Source organism: Lissotriton vulgaris, unplaced genomic scaffold (genome assembly GCF_964263255.1).
Source record: "Lissotriton vulgaris unplaced genomic scaffold, aLisVul1.2 SCAFFOLD_170, whole genome shotgun sequence".
NCBI lineage: Eukaryota > Metazoa > Chordata > Amphibia > Caudata > Salamandridae > Lissotriton > Lissotriton vulgaris.
In genome coordinates, this window is record NW_028241432.1 from 2,503,965 (window position 1) to 2,513,471 (window position 9,507).

The window sequence follows — 9,507 nt, forward strand, 5'->3', positions numbered from 1 at the left end:
CCTAAACACAAGATTTATGGAATGGTTAAAAGTGCATGAAAATGGCCAATTTACTCACTCTGAGTTCTCAAAAAGGGTTTCTTCACCTCGGGAAGTTAATTAAATACCATTTGGAGGCATTTAATGTTCGAGCAAAAACGGCTGATTTTCGACAAAAGAGATAACACCCCCCTATTACGTCATGCTTCAGAAATGTGGAAAATGGTCCGTTTTCAAATGTTTTATTTTTGAACGTCAGTTCACATTTGTAGGTGGATCATCAGTGTTAGAGCTAAAATTAGCATGTTTAAAGTGATTTTCATGCTTCCAGGGGCTCGGGAAGTGAATTAAATACTATTTGGAGGCATTTAATGTTCAATCAAAAACAGCGGATTTTTGACAAAAGAGATAACACCCCCCATTACGTCATGCTTCAGAAATGTGGAAAATGGTCAGTTTTCAAATGTTTTATTTTTGAACGTCAGTTCACATTTGTAGGTGGATCATCAGTGTTAGAACTAAAATTAGCATGTTTAAAGTGATTTTCATGCTTCCAGGGGCCCTAAACAAAAGATTTATGGAATGGTTAAAAGTGCATGAAAATGGCCAATTTACTCACTCTGAGTTCTCAAAAAGGGTTTCTTCACCCCGGGAAGTTAATTAAATACCATTTGGAGGCATTTAATGTTCGAGCAAAAACGGCTGATTTTCGACAAAAGAGATACACCCCCCCATTACGTCATGCTTCAGAAATGTGGAAAATGGTCCGTTTTCAAATGTTTTATTTTTGAACCTCAGTTCACATTTGTAGGTGGATCATCAGTGTTAGAGCTAAAATTAGCATGTTTAAAGTGATTTTCATGCTTCCAGGGGCTCGGGAAGTGAATTAAATACTATTTGGAGGCATTTAATGTTCAATCAAAAACAGCTGATTTTTGACAAAAGAGATAACACCCCCCCATTACGTCATGCTTCAGAAATGTGGAAAATGGTCCGTTTTCAAATGTTTTATTTTTGAACGTCAGTTCACATTTGTAGGTGGATCATCAGTTTTAGAGCTAAAATTAGCATGTTTAAAGTGATTTTCATGCTTCGAGGGGCCCTAAACACAAGATTTATGGAATGGTTAGAAGTGCATGAAAATGGCCAATTTACTCACTCTGAGTTCTCAAAAAGGATTTCTTCACCCCAGGAAGTTAATTAAATACCATTTGGAGGCATTTAATGTTCGAGCAAAAACGGCTGATTTTCGACAAAAGAGATAACACCCCCCCATTACGTCATGCTTCAGAAATGTGGAAAATGGTCCGTTTTCAAATGTTTTATTTTTTCACGTCAGTTCACATTTGTAGGTGGATCATCAGTGTTAGAGCTAAAATTAGCATGTTTAAAGTGATTTTCATGCTTCCAGGGGCTCGGGAAGTGAATTAAATACTTTTTTGAGGCATTTAATGTTCAAGCAAAAACAGCTGATTTTTGACCAAAGAAATAACACCCCCCCCATTATGTCATGCTTCAGAAATGTGGAAAAATGGTCAGTTTTCAAATGTTTTATTTTTGAACGTCAGTTCACATTTGTAGGTGGATCATCAGTGTTAGAGCTAAAATTAGCATGTTTAAAGTGATTTTCATGCTTCCAGGGGCCCTAAACACAAGATTTATGGAATGGTTAAAAGTGCATGAAAATGGCCAATTTACTCACTCTGAGTTCTCAAAAAGGGTTTCTTCACCCCGGGAAGTTAATTAAATGCCATTTGGAGGCATTTAATGTTCGAGCAAAAACTGCTGATTTTCGACAAAAGAGATAACACCCCCCTATTACGTCATGCTTCAGAAATGTAGAAAATGGTCTGTTTTCAAATGTTTTATTTTTGAACGTCAGTTCACATTTGTAGGTGGATCATCAGTGTTAGAGCTAAAATTAGCATGTTTAAAGTGATTTTCATGCTTCCAGGGGCTCGGGAAGTGAATTAAATACTATTTGGAGGCATTTAATGTTCGAGCAAAAACGGCTGATTTTCGACAAAAGAGATAACACCCCCCCCATTACGTCATGCTTCAGAAATGTGGAAAATGGTCCGTTTTCAAATGTTTTATTTTTGAACCTCAGTTCACATTTGTAGGTGGATAATCAGTGTTAGAGCTAAAATTTGCATGTTTAAAGTGATTTTCATGCTTCCAGGGGCTCAGGAAGTGAATTGAATACTATTTGGAGGCATTTAATGTTCAAGCAAAAACTGCTGATTTTTGACAAAAGAGATAACACCCCCCCATTACGTCATGCTTCAGAAATGTGGAAAATGGTCCGTTTTCAAATGTTTTATTTTTGAACGTCAGTTCACATTTGTAGGTGGATCATCAGTGTTAGAGCTAAAATTTGCATGTTTAAAGTGATTTTCATGCTTCCAGGGGCCCTAAACACAAGATTTATGGAATGGTTAAAAGTGCATGAAAATGGCCAATTTACTCACTCTGAGTTCTCAAAAAGGGTTTCTTCACCCAGGGAAGTTAATTAAATACCATTTGGAGGCATTTAATGTTTGAGCAAAAACGGCTGATTTTCGACAAAAGAGATAACACCCCCCCCATTACGTCATGCTTCAGAAATGTGGAAAATAGTCCGTTTTCAAATGTTTTATTTGTGAACGTCAGTTCACATTTGTAGGTGGATCATCAGTGTTAGAGCTAAAATTAGCATGTTTAAAGTGATTTTCATGCTTCCACGGGATCGGGAAGTGAATTAAATACTATTTGGAGGCATTTAATGTTCAATCAAAAACAGCTGATTTTTGACAAAAGAGATAACACCCCCCCATTACGTCATGCTTCAGAAATGCGGAAAATGGTCCGTTTTCAAATGTTTTATTTTTGAACGTCAGTTCACATTTGTAGGTGGATCATCAGTTTTAGAGCTAAAATTAGCATGTTTAAAGTGATTTTCATGCTTCCAGGGGCCCTAAACACAAGATTTATGGAATGGTTAGAAGTGCATGAAAATGGCCAATTTACTCACTCTGAGTTCTCAAAAAGGATTTCTTCACCCCGGGAAGTTAATTAAATACCATTTGGAGGCATTTAATGTTCGAGCAAAAACGGCTGATTTTCGACAAAAGAGATAACACCCCCCCATTACGTCATGCTTCAGAAATGTGGAAAATGGTCCGTTTTCAAATGTTTTATTTTTTAACGTCAGTTCACATTTGTAGGTGGATCATCAGTGTTAGAACTAAAATTAGCATGTTTAAAGTGATTTTCATGCTTCCAGGGGCTCGGGAAGTGAATTAAATACTTTTTTGAGGCATTTAATGTTCAAGCAAAAACAGCTGATTTTTGACAAAAGAGATAACACCCCCCCATTATGTCATGCTTCAGAAATGTGAAAATGGTCCGTTTTCAAATGTTTTATTTTTGAACGTCAGTTCACATTTGTAGGTGGATCATCAGTGTTAGAGATAAAATTAGCATGTTTAAAGTGATTTTCATGCTTCCAGGGGCCCTAAACACAAGATTTATGGAATGGTTAAAAGTGCATGAAAATGGCCAATTTACTCACTCTGAGTTCTCAAAAAGGGTTTCTTCACCCCGGGAAGTTAATTAAATACCATTTGGAGGCATTTAATGTTCGAGCAAAAACGGCTGATTTTCGACAAAAGAGATAACACCCCCCTATTACGTCATGCTTCAGAAATGTGGAAAATGGTCCGTTTTCAAATGTTTTATTTTTGAACGTCAGTTCACATTTGTAGGTGGATCATCAGTGTTAGAGCTAAAATTAGCATGTTTAAAGTGATTTTCATGCTTCCAGGGGCTCGGGAAGTGAATTAAATACTATTTGGAGGCATTTAATGTTCAATCAAAAACAGCGGATTTTTGACAAAAGAGATAACACCCCCCATTACGTCATGCTTCAGAAATGTGGAAAATGGTCCGTTTTCAAATGTTTTATTTTTGAACGTCAGTTCACATTTGTAGGTGGATCATCAGTGTTAGAGCTAAAATTAGCATGTTTAAAGTGATTTTCATGCTTCCAGGGGCCCTAAACAAAAGATTTATGGAATGGTTAAAAGTGCATGAAAATGGCCAATTTACTCACTCTGAGTTCTCAAAAAGGGTTTCTTCACCCCGGGAAGTTAATTAAATACCATTTGGAGGCATTTAATGTTCGAGCAAAAACGGCTGATTTTCGACAAAAGAGATAACACCCCCCCATTACGTCATGCTTCAGAAATGTGGAAAATGGTCCGTTTTCAAATGTTTTATTTTTGAACCTCAGTTCACATTTGTAGGTGGATAATCAGTGTTAGAGCTAAAATTTGCATGTTTAAAGTGATTTTCATGCTTCCAGGGGCTCAGGAAGTGAATTAAATACTATTTGGAGGCATTTAATGTTCAAGCAAAAACTGCTGATTTTTGACAAAAGAGATAACACCCCCCCATTACGTCATGCTTCAGAAATGTGGAAAATGGTCCGTTTTCAAATGTTATATTTTTGAACGTCAGTTCACATTTGTAGGTGGATCATCAGTGTTAGAGCTAAAATTTGCATGTTTAAAGTGATTTTCATGCTTCCAGGGGCCCTAAACACAAGATTTATGGAATGGATAAAAGTGCATGAAAATGGCCAATTTACTCACTCTGAGTTCTCAAAAAGGGTTTCTTCACCCAGGGAAGTTAATTAAATACCATTTGGAGGCATTTAATGTTCGAGCAAAAACGGCTGATTTTCGACAAAAGAGATAACACCCCCCCCATTACGTCATGCTTCAGAAATGTGGAAAATAGTCCGTTTTCAAATGTTTTATTTGTGAACGTCAGTTCACATTTGTAGGTGGATCATCAGTGTTAGAGCTAAAATTAGCATGTTTAAAGTGATTTTCATGCTTCCAGGGGCTCGGGAAGTGAATTAAAGACTATTTGGAGGCATTTAATGTTCAATCAAAAACAGCTGATTTTTGACAAAAGAGATAACACCCCCCCATTACGTCATGCTTCAGAAATGCGGAAAATGGTCCGTTTTCAAATGTTTTATTTTTGAACGTCAGTTCACATTTGTAGGTGGATCATCAGTTTTAGAGCTAAAATTAGCATGTTTAAAGTGATTTTCATGCTTCCAGGGGCCCTAAACACAAGATTTATGGAATGGTTAGAAGTGCATGAAAATGGCCAATTTACTCACTCTGAGTTCTCAAAAAGGATTTCTTCACCCCGGGAAGGTTATTAAATACCATTTGGAGGCATTTAATGTTCGAGCAAAAACGGCTGATTTTCGACAAAAGAGATAACACCCCCCCCATTACGTCATGCTTCAGAAATGTGGAAAATGGTCCGTTTTCAAATGTTTTATTTTTTAACGTCAGTTCACATTTGTAGGTGGATCATCAGTGTTAGAGCTAAAATTAGCATGTTTAAAGTGATTTTCATGCTTCCAGGGGCTCGGGAAGTGAATTAAATACTTTTTTGAGGCATTTAATGTTCAAGCAAAAACAGCTGATTTTTGACAAAAGAGATAACACCCCCCCATTATGTCATGCTTCAGAAATGTGGAAAATGGTCCGTTTTCAAATGTTTTATTTTTGAACGTCAGTTCACATTTGTAGGTGGATCATCAGTGTTAGAGCTAAAATTAGCATGTTTAAAGTGATTTTCATGCTTCCAGGGGCCCTAAACACAAGATTTATGGAATGGTTAAAAGTGCATGAAAATGGCCAATTTACTCACTCTGAGTTCTCAAAAAGGGTTTCTTCACCCCGGGAAGTTAATTAAATACCATTTGGAGGCATTTAATGTTCGAGCAAAAACGGCTGATTTTCGACAAAAGAGATAACACCCCCCTATTACGTCATGCTTCAGAAATGTGGAAAATGGTCCGTTTTCAAATGTTTTATTTTTGAACGTCAGTTCACATTTGTAGGTAGATCATCAGTGTTAGAGCTAAAATTAGCATGTTTAAAGTGATTTTCATGCTTCCAGGGGCTCGGGAAGTGAATTAAATACTATTTGGAGGCATTTAATGTTCAATCAAAAACAGCGGATTTTTGACAAAAGAGATAACACCCCCCATTACGTCATGCTTCAGAAATGTGGAAAATGGTCCGTTTTCAAATGTTTTATTTTTGAACGTCAGTTCACATTTGTAGGTGGATCATCAGTGTTAGAGCTAAAATTAGCATGTTTAAAGTGATTTTCATGCTTCCAGGGGCCCTAAACAAAAGATTTATGGAATGGTTAAAAGTGCATGAAAATGGCCAATTTACTCACTCTGAGTTCTCAAAAAGGGTTTCTTCACCCCGGGAAGTTAATTAAATACCATTTGGAGGCATTTAATGTTCGAGCAAAAACGGCTGATTTTCGACAAAAGAGATACACCCCCCCATTACGTCATGCTTCAGAAATGTGGAAAATGGTCCGTTTTCAAATGTTTTATTTTTGAACCTCAGTTCACATTTGTAGGTGGATCATCAGTGTTAGAGCTAAAATTAGCATGTTTAAAGTGATTTTCATGCTTCCAGGGGCTTGGGAAGTGAATTAAATACTATTTGGAGGCATTTAATGTTCAATCAAAAACAGCTGATTTTTGACAAAAGAGATAACACCCCCCCCATTACGTCATGCTTCAGAAATGTGGAAAATGGTCCGTTTTCAAATGTTTTATTTTTGAACGTCAGTTCACATTTGTAGGTGGATCATCAGTTTTAGAGCTAAAATTAGCATGTTTAAAGTGATTTTCATGCTTCGAGGGGCCCTAAACACAAGATTTATGGAATGGTTAGAAGTGCATGAAAATGGCCAATTTACTCACTCTGAGTTCTCAAGAAGGATTTCTTCACCCCAGGAAGTTAATTAAATACCATTTGGAGGCATTTAATGTTCGAGCAAAAACGGCTGATTTTCGACAAAAGAGATAACACCCCCCCATTACGTCATGCTTCAGAAATGTGGAAAATGGTCCGTTTTCAAATGTTTTATTTTTTAACGTCAGTTCACATTTGTAGGTGGATCATCAGTGTTAGAGCTAAAATTAGCATGTTTAAAGTGATTTTCATGCTTCCAGGGGCTCGGGAAGTGAATTAAATACTATTTGGAGGCATTTAATGTTCAATCAAAAACAGCGGATTTTTGACAAAAGAGATAACACCCCCCATTACGTCATGCTTCAGAAATGTGGAAAATGGTCCGTTTTCAAATGTTTTATTTTTGAACGTCAGTTCACATTTGTAGGTGGATCATCAGTGTTAGAGCTAAAATTAGCATGTTTAAAGTGATTTTCATGCTTCCAGGGGCCCTAAACAAAAGATTTATGGAATGGTTAAAAGTGCATGAAAATGGCCAATTTACTCACTCTGAGTTCTCAAAAAGGGTTTCTTCACCCCGGGAAGTTAATTAAATACCATTTGGAGGCATTTAATGTTCGAGCAAAAACGGCTGATTTTCGACAAAAGAGATAACACCCCCCCATTACGTCATGCTTCAGAAATGTGGAAAATGGTCCGTTTTCAAATGTTTTATTTTTGAACCTCAGTTCACATTTGTAGGTGGATAATCAGTGTTAGAGCTAAAATTTGCATGTTTAAAGTGATTTTCATGCTTCCAGGGGCTCAGGAAGTGAATTAAATACTATTTGGAGGCATTTAATGTTCAAGCAAAAACTGCTGATTTTTGACAAAAGAGATAACACCCCCCCATTACGTCATGCTTCAGAAATGTGGAAAATGGTCCGTTTTCAAATGTTATATTTTTGAACGTCAGTTCACATTTGTAGGTGGATCATCAGTGTTAGAGCTAAAATTTGCATGTTTAAAGTGATTTTCATGCTTCCAGGGGCCCTAAACACAAGATTTATGGAATGGATAAAAGTGCATGAAAATGGCCAATTTACTCACTCTGAGTTCTCAAAAAGGGTTTCTTCACCCAGGGAAGTTAATTAAATACCATTTGGAGGCATTTAATGTTCGAGCAAAAACGGCTGATTTTCGACAAAAGAGATAACACCCCCCCCATTACGTCATGCTTCAGAAATGTGGAAAATAGTCCGTTTTCAAATGTTTTATTTGTGAACGTCAGTTCACATTTGTAGGTGGATCATCAGTGTTAGAGCTAAAATTAGCATGTTTAAAGTGATTTTCATGCTTCCAGGGGCTCGGGAAGTGAATTAAATACTATTTGGAGGCATTTAATGTTCAATCAAAAACAGCTGATTTTTGACAAAAGAGATAACACCCCCCCATTACGTCATGCTTCAGAAATGCGGAAAATGGTCCGTTTTCAAATGTTTTATTTTTGAACGTCAGTTCACATTTGTAGGTGGATCATCAGTTTTAGAGCTAAAATTAGCATGTTTAAAGTGATTTTCATGCTTCCAGGGGCCCTAAACACAAGATTTATGGAATGGTTAGAAGTGCATGAAAATGGCCAATTTACTCACTCTGAGTTCTCAAAAAGGATTTCTTCACCCCGGGAAGTTAATTAAATACCATTTGGAGGCATTTAATGTTCGAGCAAAAACGGCTGATTTTCGACAAAAGAGATAACACCCCCCCCATTACGTCATGCTTCAGAAATGTGGAAAATGGTCCGTTTTCAAATGTTTTATTTTTTAACGTCAGTTCACATTTGTAGGTGGATCATCAGTGTTAGAGCTAAAATTAGCATGTTTAAAGTGATTTTCATGCTTCCAGGGGCTCGGGAAGTGAATTAAATACTTTTTTGAGGCATTTAATGTTCAAGCAAAAACAGCTGATTTTTGACAAAAGAGATAACACCCCCCCATTATGTCATGCTTCAGAAATGTGGAAAATGGTCCGTTTTCAAATGTTTTATTTTTGAACGTCAGTTCACATTTGTAGGTGGATCATCAGTGTTAGAGCTAAAATTAGCATGTTTAAAGTGATTTTCATGCTTCCAGGGGCCCTAAACACAAGATTTATGGAATGGTTAAAAGTGCATGAAAATGGCCAATTTACTCACTCTGAGTTCTCAAAAAGGGTTTCTTCACCCCGGGAAGTTAATTAAATACCATTTGGAGGCATTTAATGTTCGAGCAAAAACGGCTGATTTTCGACAAAAGAGATAACACCCCCCTATTACGTCATGCTTCAGAAATGTGGAAAATGGTCCGTTTTCAAATGTTTTATTTTTGAACGTCAGTTCACATTTGTAGGTAGATCATCAGTGTTAGAGCTAAAATTAGCATGTTTAAAGTGATTTTCATGCTTCCAGGGGCTCGGGAAGTGAATTAAATACTATTTGGAGGCATTTAATGTTCAATCAAAAACAGCGGATTTTTGACAAAAGAGATAACACCCCCCATTACGTCATGCTTCAGAAATGTGGAAAATGGTCCGTTTTCAAATGTTTTATTTTTGAACGTCAGTTCACATTTGTAGGTGGATCATCAGTGTTAGAGCTAAAATTAGCATGTTTAAAGTGATTTTCATGCTTCCAGGGGCCCTAAACAAAAGATTTATGGAATGGTTAAAAGTGCATGAAAATGGCCAATTTACTCACTCTGAGTTCTCAAAAAGGGCTTCT